The sequence below is a fragment of the Pleurodeles waltl genome, chromosome 2_2 (assembly GCF_031143425.1).
Source record: "Pleurodeles waltl isolate 20211129_DDA chromosome 2_2, aPleWal1.hap1.20221129, whole genome shotgun sequence".
NCBI classification, from domain to species: domain Eukaryota; kingdom Metazoa; phylum Chordata; class Amphibia; order Caudata; family Salamandridae; genus Pleurodeles; species Pleurodeles waltl.
The window spans coordinates 736,083,434-736,105,619 of record NC_090439.1 but is presented as its reverse complement, the minus strand read 5'-3'; the positions used below and the strand labels follow the sequence as shown (position 1 = coordinate 736,105,619).

Below are 22,186 nucleotides of genomic sequence, written 5' to 3'. Positions count from 1 at the left end.
ACCCTAACTAGGGAGCTCCAAGACCCCTGTCTCCACAAATCAGAGTCAGAGATTCTGGTTTTTCCACAATGGAGTACAGCCCCTCTGTAAACATTGAGGACAGCCTCAATGAAGAGGACATCCTTTTAGCAAGGGTGGCCACAAGATTAGCTTTGGAGAAACAGCTCCTAGCTATAGAGAGGGAGAGGCAAGAAATGGGTTTAGCACCCATAAATGGTGGCAGCAACATAAATAGGGTCAGAGAGAATACTGACATCCTAAAAATCCCCAAAGGGACTGTGTCTAAATATGAAGAAGGGGATAATGTCACCAAGTGGTTCACAGCTTTTGAGAGAGCTTGTGCAACCAGAAAGGTAAGCAGATCTCACTGGGGAGCACTCCTGTGGGAAATGTTCACTGGTACGTGTAGGGATAGACTCCTCACACTCTCTGGTAAGGATGCAGAATCCTATGACCTCATGAAGGCTACCCTGATTGAGGGCTTTGGATTCTCAACTGAGGAGTATAGAATTAGGTTAATGGGGGCTCACAAAACCTCAAGCCAGTCCTGGGTTGATTTTGTTGACTTCTCAGTCAAAACACTAGATGGTTGGATAACTGGCAGTGGAGTGAATTACTATGATGGGCTGTATAGTTTATTATTGAAAGAACATCTGTTAAGTAATTGCTTCAATGATAAGTTGCATCAACATCTGGTAGACCTAGGTCCAATTCCTCCCCAAGAATTGGGAAAGAAGACAGACCACTAGGTCAAGACAAGGGTGACCAAGACTTCCACAGGGGTTGACCAAAAGAAAGGGGTCACAAAGCCTCCCCAGGGGAAGGGTGGTGAGACATCCAAGGACAAAACTAAAGAGTCTTCTCAAGGGCCCCAAAAACCTGCTCAGGAGGGCAGGCCCCAAGCCTCTTCACAGTCCACAAATGGGTACAAGGGTAAAAACTTTAATCCCAAGAAGGCCTAGTGTCACAACTGTAGACAGCATGGACACCAAACTAGAGACAAGATCTGTCCCAAGAAAAGCCCTACAATGTCTACTCCAGTTACCACTGGAATAGCCAGTCTCCAGGTAGGATCAACAGTGTGCCCAGAGCAAATCAGGATTCACACTGAAGCTACTTTAGTCTCTAAGGGTGGGGTGAATATAGCCACACTAGTTGCCTGGCATGCAAAAATGCAGGCAGCAGCTCTTGATAAATGTGAACAATGTAGAAGCCCTGAGGAATACAGGTGTCAGTGTCACCATGGTGATAGAGAAACTGGTTTCTCCAGGACAGTATCTGGCTGGACAGACATATCCAGTCACTAATGCTGATAATGAAACTAAAGTCCATCCCATGGCATTGGTGACTTTGGAATGGGGAGGGGTTGCTGGCCTGGAAAAAGGTAGTGGTCTCTTCTGCAATTCCAGTAGAGTGTTTGCTAGGGAATGATCTGGAGTCCTCAGCATGGGTTGAGGAAGAGCTCACAATCCATGCAGCCATGCTGGGTATCCGTGAACTGGTATGTGTTAAGACAAGAGCACAGAGCAGAGCACAAGGTGAAAAAGACGTGTTGGAGGCTGGAAGAATGACCCAACCTTCCAGGAGAAAATGTAAGAGGACCGGGGAACCAGCCTCTGTACAGCAAAAGAAACAGGACCTTTCTTCCCAGGAAGATATCCTATTGCATGGGGGAACCGAGTCCATGGAGCTGGATCCTTACCAGGTAGTGCTCTTGGGCCCAGGGGGACGCTCAAGGGAACAGCTGTGCCAGCGACAAAATACTTGTCCCACTCTTGAAGGCCTGATATAGCAAGCTGCTGAACAGGAAAAAGGAAGTGTCAGTGGATTCCACAGGGTCTATTGTGAGGATGGACTTTACACTGAGGCAAGAGATCCCAAACCTGCTACCACTAGGAGAGCGGTACTGCCTCATGAGTTTAGGGAGTTCATCCTCACCTTAGCCCATGACATTCCCCAAGCTGGGTATTTGGGACAAACCAATACATGGGACAGATTAGTGAACCATTTCTATTGGCCCAATATGTCCCAGAAGGTAAGGGAGTTTTGCAGCTCCTGTGTCATCTGTCAAGCAAGTGGCAGGACAGATGGTCATCCAAAGGCCCCCCTTATTCCACTTCCAGTGGTGGGGGCCCCCTTTGAAAGGGTTGGTGTGGACATTGTGGGCCAATTTGAACCTCCCACAGCCTCAGGGAATCAGTACATACTGGTAGTAGTAGATCATGCCACCAGGTACCCTGAAGCAATGCCCCTTAGGTCAACTACTGCCCCTGCAGTAGCCAAGGCCGTGATTGGTATCTTTACCAGAGTGGGTTTCCCTAAGGAAGTGGTTTCTGACAGAGGTACCAACTTCATGTCAGCTTACCTCAAACACATGTGGATGAGTGTGACGTGACTTATAAGTTCACCACACCTTATCATCTACAGCCCAATGGTCTTGTGGAAAGATTTAACAAGACATTGAAGGGCATAATCATGGGGCTTCCTGAAAAACTCAAAATGAGATGGGATGTCCTCCTGCCATGCCTTCGTTTCGCCTACAGAGAGGTGCTACAGAAGGGAGTAGGGTTTTCCCCCTTTGAGCTTCTGTTTGGCCATCCTGTAAGGGGACCACTACTACTTGTAAAATAAGGCTGGGAGAGACCTTTCCATGAGCCTAAACAAGATGTGGTGGACTATGCGCTTGGCCTTTGCTCAAGGATGGCTAAGTACATGGAAAAGGCATCCAAAAAACTTGAGGCCAGCCAACAACTGCAGAATTTGTGGTTTGACCAAAAGGCTGCAATGGTTGAATTCCAACCAGCGCAGAAAGTCTGGGCTCTGGAACCTGTGGCTCCCAGGGCACTCCAGGACAGATGGAGTGGCCCTTACCCAGTGCTTGAGTCGAAGAGCCAGGTCACTTACCTAGTGGACCTGGGCACTAGCAGGACACCCAAGAGGGTGATCCATGTTAACTGCCTCAAGCTCTATAATGACAGGGAAGACATAACCATGTTGATGGTTACTGATGAGGATCAGGAAGCAGAGAGTGAACCTCTCACCGACCTCCTCTCAACTGACCCTAAGGATGGATTAGTAGATGGAGTCGTCTATTCAGACACCCTCTCTGGCCAACAAAAAGCTGACTGTAGGCAAGTCCTGCAACAGTATGCTGAGCTCTTTTCTTTGACCTCTGGTCAGACACATCTATGTACCCATGATGTGGACACAGGAGATAATTTATGCCAAAAGGTGTATCTGCTGTCATCAAACCAGGGCCATCCAGATCTGGGACATACATAGGTATCCCAAAGAGAACCTCATAGGGAGTATGTCCCCCAAGTACCTTCGTGGATCTTTGGACCCCTATATATGTGATGAAGCCAGCTGCGGCCAAAACCTAATACTCTAGCTGTTAAGGACTGCTTTAGATCTCAATTCGTCCTCTCCTCAACCACATTTCCCTCAGGATGGCAGGGTGAGGACTAATGGAGTTCTACACCCATCATCCCCGTGGTATCCTTCAATGCCTTAGAGGCAAAGGCAGGGCCCTGGTCCGAATGGAATGCTGCAACCGCAACTATACCGATAAAGATCAACAAGTCTTTTATGACAGTTCGAGTGTCAGCCAACCACTGTGGCCATACCAACAGGAATCTAGAACAAGAATCTACAGCAACTAAGATATATTTGTATGCACCATCAGGTTGTAGAGGACCACAATGGTCCAGGTACACATATTGTAGTGGCCTGTTGGACACTAAGAGGGAAGTCTACCTCGGGCGTTTGATGTTTGAGCCCTTCATCTGCTGGCAAATGTCACAACTAAGGACATATTGCTTGGTCTGTTTGTATAGACCTGGCAACTAGAAGTGTTTCTATAGGAGAGTTAGTGTGGCTGCAATACTAGCATGTGCACAGGCAACACCCTCATGCACTGCCTTTATCGGATCTAATCTCTGGTCTTGGTTGGTAATCACTCGATCTCCAACCCCAAGAAGTGTTGCATAAGTAACATTCTGTGCACTGATGTGGTAAGAGTATTTTGTAGGGTATGCTTTTGGGAGAGTCTTGCCTTCAGACAAAGCTTTCACAGCAGCCAAAATGTCATTATCCAATCTTGTCTGGGAATGAGTCAATGCAACCCAGAAGGCTTAGCTACTGCGGATGTGGCTGCTCCATCAGCCAAATTATTGCCAATGATGTGTAACCAAGGGCTGTGAATCCTAAAACGATCCAATCAACCCTGGTAAGATGAATGCTGAGGTTGTCATCTGTGAGATAGATGTCATCCACATAGGACAACGTCTCAGGATCAATATCATGCAATATTGATGCCACACAGGCTGAAAACAGCCGTGGGCTGTTCCTGTAGCCTTGTGGCAAATGGCAGAAGAGTTTTTGTGAGCCAAATGAGAATGCACTCAGGTTCCGACTTTTGTGAGCTAAGTTTTGGCAGAAAAAAGAATTGGAGATGTCCAAGGTTGTTTTATTTTTTTTACGCACTATGTTGTTAATTAGTGCTGTGTGAATTTTGTATTGCATATGTGCGAGTATAACTGTTTAAGTGTCTGTAATCTAAGACTATTCTGTAAGAATGGTTGGGTTTTGCAACAGTGAATAACGGGTTATTTATTGCAGACACAGTGTTCGATTATTCCATGTAATTCTAGCTGAATGAGGATCTCCCTCACTGAAGCTTTAGCTTCACGTTTAGTAGGATATTGTGGCTGAGGCTGGGTGTTGACCTAATAGGTATTGCATGGCAAGGTGAATCCTTGTCCCATCCTACATGGTTGCGGTATAGTGCAGGTGCCTGTGCTAAAACCCAGTTGACAGCGTAGGCTTGTTTTACTGCCTCTGGAACAAGATCAGATAAAGAAGGCGTAATGACTTCTTCCCCATGTCGGAGCTTTCAGATGTGTTCGGGTGGCCAGTGCCTTTCGGCCAGCAGGATATCACAACTAAGTTCATCCCAGAATATCACACTAATGGTGTTCTCTATGTCTCCCTCAATTTGGATATTTAAATCATAAACCCTGTTGGGTGGGAGAAAGCGCCCGTATGCAGTCTCGACTGCAATGAAAGTCGCTAGTTGCGGTGGCATCCAGATGATCTCTCAGGCTCTGGTGACATATCGTGACCTCTGCTGCACTGTCCAGCAGTGTCACTGCCCACGTCTTGTTCTTCAGCAATGTTCTCAAGTGTACTAGCTTTTTTAATTGACAGTGCTGCCACCTTTTTCTTTCTAAACTGTGGCTTTTGTTGTGGAGACATCTTCTTTTTTGTCTGAAGACAGTGATGAGTCTTTCTTCTGTTTCACATAGTTAGGACGCCGCTCTGACCGGCACACTGTCTCGCTACATCTATCTAGTGCATCCTAAGAGGAACAAGAGGGATGTGAATCAGTATTTCTGTCAGGAGATTTTGGGGCCGCCCGCCAAAGTAACCCCGTCGGAAGACCGCTCCGCAGTCAAGAGACCGCGGGGGTCATTCCGACTTTCCCGCTGGGCCGGCGGGCGACCGCCAAGAGGGCGCCTGCCGGCCCAGCGGGAAAGACCCTGCAACAAGGAAGCCGGCTCCGAATGGAGCCGGCGGAGTTGCAGGGGTGCGACGGGTGCAGTGGCACCCGTCGCGATTTTCACTGTCTGCAAAGCAGACAGTAAAAATCCTGCTGGGGCCCTGTTAGGGGGCCCCTGCACTGCCCATGCCAGTGGCATGGGCAGTGCAGGGGCCCCCAGGGGCCCCACGACACCCGTTCCCGCCATCCTGTTTCTGGCGGTGAAAACCGCCAGAAACAGGCTGGCGGGAAGGGGGTCAGAATCAGCGCAGCCATGGAGGATTCCCCCAGCCGGGGGAAATCCGGCGGGAAACCGCCGGACCCGGCTGGGAGACCGCGGCTTTACAGCCGCGGTCAGAATGCCATCTGAAGCACCGCCAGCCTGTTGGCGGTGCTTCCGGCATCCTCCACCCTGGCGGTCATAGACCGCCAGGGTTGGAATGAGGCCCTTTATATTCTCTCTATTTCTGAGATTATGGGGGTCATTACAACATTGGTGGTAAAAGGCGCTTACCGCCGTGCAGAAGACCGCCAATACACCGCCGCGGTAGACCGCCACAGCTATTATGACACACATCTCGAAATCCGCCGAAATTCAGACACCCACACAAAACTGCCACACCAAAGGTCAGTGATAAACTGGCGGAAACAAATCCTCCACCTCCACGCCAACAGAAACACGCCCATGCTATTACGACCCACAAATCCACGCGGCGGTCTTTCAACCGCAGTATTCCATTGGCGGTACACACCGCTGCGCTCAAAATACACACACATCTACAAAACACTGCCACAATGGACAATTCCAAATACACACACCTGATACACATGCAAAAAACACTCCCACACACCCAACACAATATAAAATACACACCCACATCACCCACAAACCCCTACGACCAGAAATTCTGAAAGAAGGCCAGAGAGACAGCCCAGCAATTGACAACCCCATCACACAGAGGCACAAAACACCATCACCAACACAACATTCACGCACAAAACACCACAAACCACTACACTCACCACACTCATCACCACATACACCACCCCACACCTCACCCACACCACCCCATGGCACGGCAAAGACACCCCCGCTTCTCCGAGGAGGAGCTCAGGGTCATGGTGGAGGAAATCGTCCGGGTAGAGCCACAGCTATTCGGATCACAGGTACAGCACACATCAATAGCCAGGAAGATGGAGTTATGGCGCAGAATAGTGGACAGGGTGAACGCCGTGGGACAGCACCCAAGAAATAGGGTGGACATCAGGAAGAGGTGGAACGACCTACGGGGGAAGGTGCGTTCCACGGTCTCCAGGCACAACATCGCGGTGCAGCGGACTGGCGGCGGACCCCCACCTCCTCCCCCACAACTAACAACATGGGAGGAGCAAGTCTTGACCATCTTGCATCCTGAGGGCCTCGGAGGAGTCGGTGGAGGATGGGACACTGGTAAGTCAAATCTCAACTATCATATCCCCCACCCTACCTGCATGCTATCACACACCTCCTATCACTTAAAAACCTCACTAATCTACCCATAACACTAACCACCCATCCCAACACCAAGCCCTGCATGACACAACTAAGCATGGACACCCCTCACTAAAGCATGCTCACTGCACATACCCATAACAACTCCCCAACCATCATCACACAAGCCCCCACACAGGAATGCCTGCACTGGGGTACACGCACACCCACCCATTGCACACCATTACACACACACATGCAATAATCATGCTCTTATACCCCTGCAGGAGCCCGAAGGACCGTTACCACACCAGAGGGTCCAGACAACACCACTCCACCCACAGAAGAGGCCCACAGTGACGAGAGCAGCTCTGCCCTACTGGATCTTGATGACCAGCCCGGACCATCGTGGGCCTCAGGACAGTCGGTTCCCCTTGCACAGGCACAGCCCAACACCGACCTTCCACCCTCTGGTAACACCAGCACAGCACCCACCCAGCGTGCCCAAACTTCCCTACCCAGGACAGGTCAATCAGCGGTGTGTCCACCACTACAGGGCACCCAGGGTAACCCACCACCCCAACAACAACAGGGACCTGGGGGCAGTGGTAGTGGGCACACGGTCCAGGGGACGGAGGCACAGGAACATAGGGGAACTGGGAGGGCTGCTGTGCGACAGGGGGCGGACAGGCCAAGGGAACCCACTCTCCACAAGGCCATATCCTCCATCATGGGAGCATACCACCACTCCCAGGAGACGATGGCCACGGTCCTGGACAAGTTGCAGGAGACCCTGCGCCTGCAGGAGGAGCAGTATATGGGGTTCAGGGAGGAGCTCAGGACCATCGGCTCCCCCCTGGGCACCATCATAGGGGTGCTGAAGGCCATACAGCAGACCTTGAGGGACACCGTGGCACTCCAAGGGGCCCCTGACACTAGCCAGGACGATGAACTACCCACCACCTCTGCCAGTGCTAGTGGACAGGACGCCCCGCCACAGGACCACCACACCAGCACCCCATCCCCTGCAGACGGACAACCACCACGCAAGCAGTCCCTGAGATCCAGGAACAGGACAGAGCAAGATGGCAAGACCCCCGCCAGGAAATAATACCACCATGATTGTCCTCCCACTGTCCCACTTTGTTACCCTGTCCATAGTCGAACTGCCCCAGCTCCACTTCCTATGCCCAGATGGGCAGTGCACCTGTGAGACTAATAGACTGGACTCTGCCATGGACATTCCTCCACCATCCCCCATCACCATTTTACAATCTCCCTTCATTGTTTTGAGCACTTAAATAAACACCCGTGAAACACAAAACAATCTGGAGTCAGTCTATGATTTGGTACTTTGTATTATCAATGACAGTGTCATAATGGCTGTACCATTTTAAGGCTAACATACCTATGTCACACATCAAAAGCCCATGAAGGATGCAAACAGTTGACACGTAGGTTACCACACCTGTGAAACTGAAATTGAAGGGTACAACTCAGTTAACAAATAGTGATTGAAATGGAGGAACAGGATAGAGGTAGACGTGTGAAAGTTAATGTAATGTTAAACCTGAAAATGTTCTCACCTGTGTGTCACTGGAAATATTGCTGTATGACTGACTCCCTGTTGTCGTTTTCTTCTTCCTCAGCTTCATCCTCATCACTGTCCACAGGCTCCACACCTGCTACAACACCGTCATCTGGATCATCCTCCTGCAGAAAAGGCACCTGGCGTCGCAAAGGCAAATTATGGAGCATGGAGCTGGCGATGATGATGTCGCACACCTTCTTCGGTGAGTAGAGTAGGGATCCACCTGTCATATGGAGGCACCTGAACCTGGCCTTTAGGAGGCCGAAGGTGCGTTCGATCGCCCTCCTAGTCCGCCCATGGGCCTCATTGTACCGTTCCTCTGCCCTGGTCCTGGGATTCCTCACTGGGGTCAATAGCCAGGAAAGGTTGGGGTAACCAGAGTCCCCCAATAGCCATACACGGTGCCTCTGGAGTTGACCCATCATATCAGGGATGCTGCTATTCCGCAGGATGTAGGCGTCATGCACAGAGCCAGGGAACATAGCATTTACTTGGGAGATGTACTGGTCTGCCAAACAGACCATCTGGACATTCATCGAATGATAATTCTTCCTGTTCCTGTACACCTGTTCACTCCTGTGGGGGGGGACCAGAGCTACATGGGTACCATCAATAGCACCTATGATGTTGGGGATATGTCCAAGGGCATAGAAGTCAGCTTTCACTGTAGCCAAATCCTCCACCTCAGGGAAAATGATGTATCTCCTTACGTGTTTCAGCAGGGCAGACAACACTCTGGACAACACGTTGGAAAACATAGGCTGAGACATCCCTGATGCCATGGCCACAGTAGTCTGAAATGACCCACTTGCAAGGAAATGGAGCACTGACAGCACCTGCATGTCAGGGGGGATTCCAGTCGGATGGCGGATTGGTGACATCAGGTCTGGCTCCAACAGGGTACACAGTTCCTGGATAGAGGCACGGTCAAACCGGTAGGTGACGATGACATGTCTTTCTTCCATTGTCAACAGGTCCACCAGCGGTCAGTACACCGGAGAATTCGCCATCTTCTTATATGTCCCAGCTGACGGTGCCTACGAAGGACAACAGCGAAGAACCAGTCACTATTCCTCCAGGTATGTACCCACAGTTACACACAAGACTACACCAGACACAAAACCCTTCCTGTATGTGTGTTGAGTGTAGGCCTAGCTATGTGTGACGCAGAAGTTAATTAAGCCATGTGGGCCCCTGAAATGGCGGCTGCCAGACCTCTAAAGTGGGACAATGGGATTGTGGGGTAACTGCGCTGGCGTTGCACACCGTCGCCGTAGGCGGTCGTAGACCGCGGCGCAATGCTGCATTCGTTAACATTGGACCCTATGGGTCCCAGGAGCCAAGGAACAGGTGCGCTGGCGGTGATGATGCGCACCACCGCGGACGTCACCGCCGCGGACGTCACCGCCATTTTCTATCTGTTCAATCACTAGATACCTGACCTTCGACAGGAGAGGACCTACACTGCTAGTGCTGCTGTGACCTCGGTCTGGAAGCGACGATGGCTGCTGCGTCTGGGGAAAGGGCCCATGCCTTCACTGCACAGGAGTTGGAGAAACTTGTGGATGGGGTCCTTCCCCAGTACACGCTACTCTACGGTCCTCCAGGCCAACAGGTCAGTACACAGCGAGCACGTTGTATGGGCTAGGCTTGGGTGAAGAGGGCTGGGTGGAAGAGGGAAGGGGGCAGAGTTCATAGAACATTAATGCAAGGGAATGAATGGGCCACATGGCCAGAGTAGGGAGGGGGCCACTCACAGCGACAGTGCAGTTAGTAATGACTGTTCCTCTTCCCTTGTGCATGTCATGTAGGTAAGCGCCCACCAGAAGAGGGACATTTGGCGTGCCATTGCCAAGGAGGTCTGGACCCTGGGGGCCCACCAGAGACGGGGCACCCACTTCCGGAAGAGATGGGAGGACATTCGCCGCTGCAGCAAGAAGACGGCGGAGGCTCAGCTGGGGATGGCCTCCCAACGTGGGAGGGGTGCCTGTCGCACCATGACCCCCCTGATTTTCCGGATCCTGGCGGTGGCCTACCCGGAGTTGGATGGGCGCTTGAGGACATCACAGCAGACACAAGGGGGTGAGTACAACCTCATTCTGCTGACTTTGCGTGCAGTGAAGGTGTCTGGGTGGGGAATGTGGGCTGTGGGTGTCCATAGGCCAGGGCGAGTTAGGTAGTCAAGGCCCCTCCGTAATGTAGGCCATGTGGCACTCAACCCCACCTCAGCAGAGTGCCAAGTCGAGGTATAGTTGCCTCTGTGGCATCCATGTGCGCAGATGTCCACCATTGCCATGTAGGCCATAACCCAGAAATTGCATGTGCAGAGTGTAGACGCACAGCGTTATGCAGGGGGCTGCTGCGTCTGTCTTGTCTGCCAACGGTAGCGGAATGCCATGCACAAAAACTCTCTTTCTTCTGTCTCCCCCCCTTTTCCTGCTCTCCCTGTCCTTTTGTACATCAGCATCAACAGGCGGAGGTACAGTGGCACCGGAGCACTAGGGAGCTGCATCCCACATGGCCATGGAGGGCCACACCACGGACTCAGAATGCACCAGTGGGACGGAGGGCGAGGGGAGCTTCACATCGGCCACCGGATCACCAACCAGCGACACGGACTCGTCCGCTGATGGGAGCTCCCCTGTGGTGGCGGCACCATCTGTGCCCCCCACTTCAACAGGTACAGCCGCCACCTCCCCTACCAGCACAGCCCTCCCAGCAGCCCCTCAGCGTTCGCCCCGTGCCCGCTAACCCAGGAGGGTGGGCATCACCTTTGCCCCAGGCACCTCAGGCCCTGCCCCAGTCACCCCTGCTGCCCTCAGTGAGGAGGCCATTGACCTCCTCAGGTCACTCACTGTTGGGCAGTCTACCATTGTGAATGCCATCCAGGGTGTAGAACGAGAGTTGCAACACGGTAATGCATTCCTGGAGGGCATTCATTCTGGTCAGGCTGTCCTTCAGCGAACCCTGCAATCTCTGGCCTCAGCACTGATGGCAGCCATTGTCCCTGTGTCTAGCCTCCCACCTCCAACTTCCTCCACCCAGACCCAATCCCCTTTACCCCAGCCCATCCCAAGCACACCTACAGACCAGCATGCACACAAGTCAACACACAACAGTAACTCAAGCAAACATAGGCACCACACATCCCACAGGCACTCACACAAGCATCACACCCATACAGACACAGCAACATCCACTGTCTCCACTGTGTCCCCCTCCTCCTCTTCTCACTCCTCCCTCCCAGTCTCGTCTACGCACACACCTGCATGCACCACATCTACAGGCACCATGAGTCGCACAAGGAGACCCAGCACCCCATGCCGCTCACCTGCACTCACCACCCCCACTGCCATTTACACGTCCCCTGTGTCCTCTCCCAGTGGGTCTGTGACGCCCCCTCCCAAAGTACACAAACGCTGGCAATCACTCACTCAACATCCATCCACCTCACGACAGCCTCCAGTACCCGCACCTGCACCCAAAACAGCTAAAGTGACACCTCCGACAACCACCTCCTCTTCCTCCACTCCCAGACCCCCTCCAGCTACCCATCCCAGTGTTCCTCAGAAACTGTCCCTCTGTAAAATTGACTTTTTTGCCCCCACCCCCCCTCCAATTAATCAGTCCCATCGTAGCGCCTCAGCCAAAAAGCCTCCAATACCAGTGGTGCGTGTTCAAGGCTTGTGGAGTGCACCGGCCACTAGGGCAGGCAGTACGACCCGGAGCCAAGGCACTGGCAGCCAACCCCCTGTAAAGGCTCTCAAATTGGAGAGTGGACGACGGGACCGTGTTGAGACTCCTGGTGGGACAACAACTGACATGGGTTCGAAGGGGATTGGTGAGTCAGCTGTGACTCCACCAAAGGTGGGGAAGGTCCAGAGGAAGTCTGCCCAGCCTCTTGTGAGTGTAATGGCGGAGAAGTGTGCCATCATTTCCGACGGACCAGACACAACCGCCAGCACCGTCGTCACTGGTCCAGAGACCACCGCCAGAGTCACAGCCCAGGAAGGCCCAAGTATCATCACTGGTCCAGAGACCACCGCCAGAGTCACAGCCCAGGAGGGCCCCGCCTGCCACAGCCCGCTGGGCAATGAAGGAACGTCATGCCACACACCAATGCCCAGTGTAGAGAACGTCATGCCACACACCAATGCCCAGTGTAGAGAACGTCATGCCACACACCAATGTCTGTATCAGAACCGCCATGCCAAAGCACCGCTGAACAGGGCAAAGACCGCCATGGTGAAGACCGCTGAACAGGGCAAAGGCCGCCATGGCAAAGCAAGAGGAACAGGGCAAAGACCGCCATGGTGAAGACCGCTGAACAGGGCAAAGACCGCCATGGCAAAGCACCGCTGAACAGGGCAAAGACCGCCATGGCAAAGCACCGCTGAACAGTCCTGAACCGCCATGGCAAAGCACCGCTGAACAGGGCAAAGACCGCCATGGTGAAGACCGATGAACAGGACAAAGACCGCCATGGCAACGCACCGCTGAACAGTCCTGAACCGCCATGGCAAAGCACCGCTGAACAGGGCAAAGACCGCCATGGTGAAGACCGCTGAACAGGGCAAAGACCACCATGGCAAAGCACCGCTGAACAGTCCTGAACCGCCATGGCAAAGCACCGCTGAACAGGGCAAAGACCGCCATGGCAAAGCACCGCTGAACAGTCCTGAACCACCATGGCAAAGCACCGCTGAACAAGGCAAGCACTGTGTAGGAATGAAAAGGCCGCCACATCAGGCATCCTTATCCCATGTGCAGCTGGGACAGTGACAGGACATAAACTTTCACGGGGAGACTCATCCAGTCTGGGCACCAGTCCCACACAGTACCAGTACAGAACTGCATCTACTTGAGAGACTGTGGCTTTGCACTCCCCAGGATGGAACAGTGGGCAACCCACCCACTGTAGAGACTAATGAGACTGTGGCTTTGCACTCCCCAGGATGGCACAGTGGGCAACCCACCCACTGTAGAGACTTGTGAGACTGTGGCTTTGCACTCCCCAGGATGGCACAGTGGGCAAGCCACCCACTGTAGAGACTTGTGAGACTGTGGCTTTGCACTCCCCAGGATGGCACAGTGGGCAACCCACCCACTGTAGAGACTTGTGAGACTGTGGCTTTGCACTCCCCAGGATACATCAATGGGCATGGAGCCCCGTCGTGGATCTGGCTTCGCATTCACCTGGTTGAGGTGCCCCCCCTTCCTTTCCCCCTGAGGTGCCTGTAGTATTTCGATCTGATGCCCCGGCAGTGTTCTCTCCGATAGTGGTCAGGTATTGTTTGTGGGCCTCGCCCATGCATTTTTGGACTGTTGGTGCACGGACATTGTTGTGTACATATCTGCACTACTTCTCGTATTGTATCTATAATTATGAGTGAATTTAAAATATATTTCTGTATATTTTTGTATGACATGTATATTGGCACATTACATTGTTTGACCAAATTTCGCATTGTCTATTCATTCTTCCGGGGGGATTGTGGGTTATTACTGTGATTTATTGTGAATGCATTGGTGTGTATGTTGTAATATGAGGGTGGGGGTGGGGGTGTTTCGTGGGTGTCCCCCTAACTTTTGCCTCCCCCTCCCCTGTGTCGTAGGTGCAGTACTCACCGGTGTCTTCGGTGCCTACGTAGCTGTTGGTCGTAGAGGAGCAGAAAGACAAGGGCAGGGAGTATTTGTAATTCCGGCTCCATGGTGGCCTCCTTCCTCGTGGGATGTGTTCAGGTGAGCGTTTTCCCATAGCAAAAGCTGTTTCCGCCGTGTTTTTATCCACAGTGAATCCGCCCCGGAAAAGGTGGCGGATTGGTAGGTTGTAATACTGTGGGCGGTACATTGTCTCCCGCCTGTCTGTTGGCAGTGACCGCCGCGCTGCTTGTCTGTACCGCCGTGGCGGGCGGTGTGTTAAAGTGGCTGTCTTTGTTGGCAGTTTCCGCTCGGGTCATAATTCCCTTTTTTTGTCCGCCGGCCTGTTTGCGGTATTACTGCAGCTTTAACACCGTCCGCCAGGGTTGTAATGACCCCCTATATCTCCTGTCAGAATTCTTCGGGTGTGGAGAATCTGCTCTCTGACTTCATCTGTCTTTTACTTGTTTTTGTTTATCCCAGTGCTTTTTAGAACCCTCCTGTCCTTCTTTAGTACCTTCCTTGGGGGTGGTACTCTGTATTCCAGGCTTTTTCAGCTTGGCTCCCAAACTATCCCGTCCTATACTGGTATAGGTATCGGAAATAATTTTCAGTAGCTGTTTCTCCTGTTCCAGCTGTGGAATCTCTCGGAGCCACTGGCGTATAGCCAACGCTACCACTTCCCCTTTAAAATTGCTGAGCATTGTTGATGAAACTGCGTCAAAGTTACGCATTAGTTTCATCCCCAAGCCTAGGGCTGGTATAGCCCTGTGCTCATTCTGAATCTGTTTTACCACCTCCAGTAACTTGGCAAGTGTCGTGGTACCATGTGTGGTAGTATAAATTGCAGCGAAGACTGTTCCCCATGCGGCAGTGTCATCCACTGAGGGAACAATCCCGAAGGGCAAACACATTGTAAGAATTCTATGTTTTTCCTGTGGTCCCATATGGGGAAACACAGCTTCCAGCTGATTAGTTTTCCGAGCTATTCAGATCCGTATCTTTTCTCGTTCCGTGGGGACTTTGCCCATGATAGAACGTACTATTTGTGGATTGATCCCAGTATTAGCCAATTGGTATCCAGCAGGTGCTGGCAGTGCTGGATGCTCCGGTGTCGTGTTCGCATTACGAACTGAACAAGTTGTCCATATAGTGTTACTAGCTCAAGGTATAAATTGCACAGATCAGCTGCCTGCATGTTTTGCATACCTGGGTGAGGTGTGTATGTGACGCTTATTGGATTGCTGGACCTTATTGGAACGGGCCTAAATTCAAACAGAGACTGCGTGTGTAGAGATTGATTGGCCTGGACATACCAAATTTTGGACAGCCCCAAGACATCAGATGATCACTGATGCCCTTTTGTTTCTCTTATATGTGGTTTTAATGCTGGGTTTTATTTTAATTTTATTTAACATTGTTGTATTTACATGTTGTAGGTAGATGGGGATTTTATGGATTGATTGTATGAATAGGGTAAGATTTTATCTTATTTATTAAATCACCATTTGCACTGATCCTTTTGTTGGAGATTCACCACTATAGTGTTGAGTGGATGTGAGTGTTTGATGTGTATCTACGATTTTATGAGTGCAGTGAAGGTTGATTTGATTGATTTTTGCAAATTTTGGGGATCTTCTCTTTCTCTTGTTTACAGTGCCCTGTCCCCTTGGTGATAGAGTTAGGATGGCCCTCTCTCACCATTTTTGTTGTGACAAACATAGGCCATGTTGCTCCTTCATTACGTAAGGGACCTAGGGCCAGATGTAGGAAGCATTTTGCATGTCGCAAACAGCGATTTTTGCTGTTTGCGACATGCAAAATGCACTTTGCAATGCACAAAACCCGTTTTGTGATTCGGAAACCTGGTTACCGAATCCCTAAATGGGTTTGCGAGTCGCAATTAGGAAGGGGTGTCCCCTTCCTAATTGTGAGTTGCAGTGCAATGCAGGATTGCTTTGTGGCCACGAATGCGGTCGCAAAGCAATAGCAGTTTGCACCCATTTAAAATGGGTGATAACCCATTCACAAAAGGGAAGGGGTCCCTATGGGGGTGAATGGAACTGTGAATGGAACTGCAAAAAAAAAATCAGAGCGGGCAGTGTTTCATTTTACGTTTTTATAATGCATCTCGTTTTCCTTTAAGGAAAACAGGCTGCATTACAAAAAAAAAAAAAACTGCTTTATTAAAAAGCAGTCACAGACATGGTGGTCTGCTGTCCGCAGCAGGCCACCATCCCTGTGAATGCCGCCACTCGCAAGGGGGTCGCAAAATGCTACCCACCTCATGAATATTAATGAGGTGGGCCTTTGCGACCCCCGTGCGAGTCGCAGATGGTGTCAGGGACACCATACTACATTCCAATTTGCGACTCGCAAATTGCGAGTCGCTCTGACTCGCAATTTGCAAGTCTCAATTTGGAACCTACCTACATGTGGCCCCTAATCTCATGGGTTTTATTATGTGTGGTAGGGTGCCATTAAACCAGTTCTGATGTTCTAGATAAGTAATCGGAATTTCAAGATACTGGTATGCTTGGTACAGTTGAGGTACGTTTCCAATTCTGTATGTGTGAAATGTGTATGATATTTGGTCTTCCTGAGGAAAGGTGACCCAAGAGTAGAATGTATCTGTTTGGTAAGCTTCATTAGTTTCTACAAAGAATGTGACATCCCCGCCCTTGTCTGTTAAGCCATGCGCTTCTAATTGTTTTGTTAATGCCTGTCTGGCATTCTCAGGAATGTCTATGGCGTTAGCCATATTGTGTAATGGGTAAAGAGATGCAACACCAAGTGGGGAGTAAGTAATTTCTCTGTTCAGCTGAGGAGGATCTTCCCCAAGACCACGGACATCTCTGTGTAATGGTACTTAGGGTACCTTTTGTGTTTGAGATAGTGATAGTTAGGGTATCTGTAAATTAGTGCCTAAAGACCATCTTTGGTGGTGCCATATCATAGTTTGACTCTTGCTCTAGGCAAGACTCCTGGTTTAAGGATGACAGTACTTTTGTTTGTAGGCGACAAGGCCAATCATACAATAAGTCACTACTGTCGTCCCAACCCTTCAGACTCACAAGCAGTACCGCAGCAAAAACGCAAACAGTAGTAGGTGATTTGTGGCAACCTTTACGCATGGACTCAAGAGTGCGACATCTCAGGGAGGTCGTGGTTAAACACAGATTACCCCTTTCTCAAATAAACAACATCTCTCAATCAAACACAGGCAATGAAAGAGATGCAGTAGAGTTTTCAATAGGTTTTATTAACAAGACTGCAGTCTACGATAAATTGCATGGGCTGCAATGATTAGGATAAGGAACGATACAAGAAACAGAATGGTAAAAATGAGGGCCATGAATACAAAGATCCCACCATCTTACAATAATATGTCATATGAAATATATGTGAAATAGGTCCTAATACCCTAGCATGGTAAACTTAATCGCTAACCTAAAGAGAGCTGGGTGTGTTGAACCTAACCTTCCAGTACCATGTCCATCAGAAGAGTTCCCCCCTGCCCAAACCTTGTTACCTTGGAATGAGGTCTCTAGATCAGATTCCGTAGGGACACGAAGACTGGGTCAGCATCAAGCGACATGTAGCATAGATAGCGTCAATGGCATCTGGTAGGAATCTCTCTGATTATCTTGTCTGTGTGAGATGTAGTTATACAGATCTTGTAGGATCCCTGACGCAGGTATGTTCCCAAATAACAGATAAGAAGGCATGCTTGGGGCGGCAATTATATAAACAATTCCCTGAAAGAGTACATTATGTTACTGTTCCATTAAAGTGGGAAAGTACATGATGTGAATACCTACATATCTCACTTATCTTTGGCACTGATAGTGACCCCTTTATAAAGTGGCAATGATAACGTGAAACTAAAATATCTTTCTAACTATAAACATGGCAGCCATCTTGGAAGAAATAATCAAATAAGTGTGCTAAATAGATTAAAAGCCACCAGGTGACAGGGGCACAGGCCTGTAATCCAAATTCTAAGCTAAACTCCAGTTTATCATTAAAACTAAATAAGATTCACTACACTATCATGTTGCTGCCACTTTGTGAGGGCAATTGTTTTGAAACCTCTCCCTCATGACAGCTGCTATGTCAGCAAGGGACTGTTGGAGTCGATGTAGCCGGGAGTGGGTGCCTCTGATGGCAGCTGAGTTGTCCTTAACTGGACTGAGGCACCTCTGCACTCCCTCTAGGGTGCCTGCCATGATCTCCATCCCCACAAGCACTTGCTTGGCCAGCTCCCAATGGACTCCTACCACAGTCCTCTGCAAGGTGATTTCTGGGTCCTAGGAGTCCAGGGATGTGTCAGTACTGGCTGGTGCTGTGTGTTGGTAGCTGTGTGGTTCATGTGGAGACCCCGCAACGCTGTGTGTCCTTCCTGCAACTGGGGGTGATGTCTGTAGGAAACCTAGGACATCCTGGAGAGTCTCTTCATTGATGGTCGGTAGCTAGTCATCCATGTCATCTGTAAAATACAGGACATGCAGGTTGGCAGGAGGTAAGCCATCGTCCTCTGCAATGAGATAGTGAAATGTCAATCTTGGATTGTGGTAGCTTTTGACATGGCACATCATTTACTTGCTACTGGAGGCTCAGTGACATGTTACAGACCAATGTTGTAGTTATATATTTTGTGCAGCACTGTGCATCAAACATGGGGCAAGCTCACAAGGTATCTTGGGACATGTTTAGGTGCCCCTAGCGCCACCTGAGCCTTACTTTATGGAACGCTCGGGTGGTGCAATGCTCTGTTAAGGTTTTACAAGGTGGCACTAAGTGATTTACTGTGGCTTAATGCCATCTTGTACAAAGGACCCCTTCACATGCAGCACTTTGCGTGGTAGGGGCATGCAATAGGTGTTGCTTTGGGTGTGCCACATCAACACCCATTTCATTTTGACAGAGCCTCAGATTTATTAGTTTTCATAAACCAGAGTCCTAGCCAAAATATAACGCCACCCCAGGGGTGGCGTTGGCGAGGCGCAATGAAGTTATATGCCATCTTTTCTCCTCATTTTGAACTTTCTCAATTTGTGCTGCATTTTACAAGAGATAGTCAGAGCTAATGGTCTTTTAAGATTGTTTTTGTGCAGAAAGGTGTTCCTTCCTGTACAAAAATGTTTCCCCCTAAACGCAGCCATCCTTGCACTATGGTGCAAGGGTTGCTGCATTGGCCCACTTCAGCTAATTTAGCCCCAGCACAAGGAGTGACAGAGGGATGCCGCATATTCTAGAAAATACTGGCCATCAGTGAGTTTTGAAAAGGATGGTGTGCGATGCTGCCAAATTTGCAGAAGCGTGGCACACCATCATTTCTTATCACATCTGGCCCTTTGTGCTTTGATACTACACCACTTATCACTCTTTTGGTGCAATGATGCTTTGGCCCCATGAACGATGAGACTAGTGCAACATAGCACAGGTAGGTCCATTGCATGCAATGGTTTTGTTACATTCTCATCTACCTGTATCAGGCCCTGGCCTGAAATTTCTGTCTTGTCTTTCCAAAAGACCCTGTGTCGAATTTCTGCCTATTTAATTTTCAAGATATGTAAAAGCAAACCTTCCAAAAACAATACTTTGGCCAGCAATAATTTCAAATTAGTTAGATTTTTTAACTTGTGCAAATATTGTGCTTAGTACTAATAGTACAAAATAAGTGAATTTTTTGTCTAGATTCAGCCTAGGCTGACACTGTGGAGGAGGGGGTCCAGGACAAGTAACCTGTGGAGCAGTAACAGGGAATGAAGTGGCTGCTTGGAGGAATGGTAAGTCAACTTCTTTTCTCAATGATAATTACTGTATTTGTTATGGTATTCTTTCCTTGCATCTAATCTTGATACCCATTCCATTTTAAATTATCAACTTTCCTGTCTGTCTGTCTGTCTTTGCCTCTTTGCCATTCAAATTAATGGTTCGAAGAGGTCTGTGGCCCAGTTATATTCATGTACTGATGTTACTCAGAACATGAATACAAGAATATAGCAGAAAGATAACCATGAGTCAAGGTTTCTGAATAACATCACAACTAATTTGCAGAAGAATATCAGACCGTTCTCACAAGTCAAAGTGTAAAACAATAACTTCAATAAATATGCTTTTATAGGTATGAATACATTAAATAATTAAAAATATATCCAGTGCCACTCTCCCACCACGCATGCAACAGGGACCACATAAATAGAGATAACAATCAACGCAAAATGTATAATCTTAAAAATATTTAGGGATTCCTTTCACTCTGCTACTCCTACTTAGACCATCCTATTCTTAGCCTCTGTTTCCTTGCTTAGTCATCTCACCACTTATCTATACATTTTCTTTCCCACACCCTTCCTCATATTTGCTGCACACAACCGTTCTGTTCATGTTTCACACTTGTGAATCCTCTGTCTTCACGGCATCCTTAAACAAGCACTCTGATGGCCAATGAAAACATTGAATCATGTTTGTTGCTTGAGGGTATTTTTATTTGAACCCTATTACCTACCTTCACAACCTTTTGCTTAAAAGCCTTCTTCTCATCAAACCAAATGTTTCTCTCTCCAGCTTTCACTATCTCATTCTTTTTGGAATCCAATTGAGCCCCATCCAAACTTCACTCCTTCTCATTAACCCATGTTAGATTGACAATGGAATTGGCCTTGCTTCCTCTAAACAACTCAAATGATGTATTTTAAGTCTTGTAGGGTCACCCTGTACACCTCCCTCTTCTCTTTACTTCATCTTTCCATTCTTTGCTAACCTCTTTTGCTATCTGAATCATTTCTTCAACAACCACTTTAAAAGACAGGTCTTACCTTCTAGTCCTATAGCCAATGATGAAGTGCAAGAAGGGTTGTTTGAAAATTAAGTTTCTCCAGGAAAAAAACGTCCCAGCCATCCAACTGCTCCTACATGCCAGGAGCACAGACATCACACCAGTACTTACATTCTAGTTCCAGTCTTTCAAACTCCACCTACCTTCCAGTTATTTGAGTTAGGTAAAATTAATCTTATTTTCTTCTTTCCTTAGACCATCCAGCTATCCCTATGCTGGGTCCAGTGCCGAGCCCAGGGGTAATGAGAACTAGCACTAGTGTAGATATTACATTTTGCAGCCAAAAGATGGAGTCCATAGCAGTGACCTTCTGTCAGCTCATGATTGTTCTTCTTCTGGAGGATGTGGTGGCCAGCCAGCAGAACCTAGAAGGCATCACCATCACCAAAGCCACCACAGGTGATCGAGCCTACCATCCCAAAGAACAGCCCACCCTTCACCTGCCTTGACTACCAGGTCCTCCTACAGGAGGTTTTGCAAGGCTTGGAGTAAGTTAAAGAAGTCCAGAGAAACCTTATAAACAGAGTTGATATTTTGGAGGGGCATTTAAATTAGGGAGGGGTTGACCTGTTGCAGGTGGTGTGGGTGGGATCAGTTGGAGAAGGGATAGTGTTTTACCAGGTTATTAATTGTGTTGGTTTTAGGGAGTGGAGCGCGGCTGTTGAGGGTCAAGTAGGTAGGAACAGTTGGGAAATGGGCAGTGCTTAATTTGTGAAAAAACTAATGCTGTTTTCCCAAAGCTCTGCTCGGAAGCCCGCGGCCTGTGCGATTAAATGTTGATGCAAAGCATACCAAGACTGCTTGGCCCTAAATTCATGACTTTGCTCTTAAATCAAGTATCAGGCACTCCCTTCCCCTTTATCTCACTCTTTAAGGTTCTTTCTTTGTCCCTTTCTAACCTCTTTTCCGTCCTTTACTTCATCTATCCTTCCTTGTTGTTTTTCCCTCTTTTGCTTGAGGTAAATGTCTGAGGTGGGAAAATAAGTGCTGGTCCCAAATAATAAGTGACGATGGCCCCCACCGGCAATCACTGGCTCAAATGAAGTACCAGGAATGTGTATAATGCGATATGTGTGGTTTTTTTAGGGCTTATGGAGAGGG

General features: G+C 49.2%; 1 long non-coding RNA gene across 1 annotated transcript in view; it reads left to right on the top strand.

The window, feature by feature from the left end:
* Positions 1-22,186, top strand: part of LOC138273923 (uncharacterized) — a 344,769-nt gene that overhangs the window by 67,285 nt on the left and 255,298 nt on the right. Inside the window, exon 2 of the long non-coding RNA XR_011200301.1 lies at positions 19,942-20,033. This is a non-coding gene — a long non-coding RNA (uncharacterized lncRNA). The remainder of the gene's footprint in view (positions 1-19,941; positions 20,034-22,186) is intronic.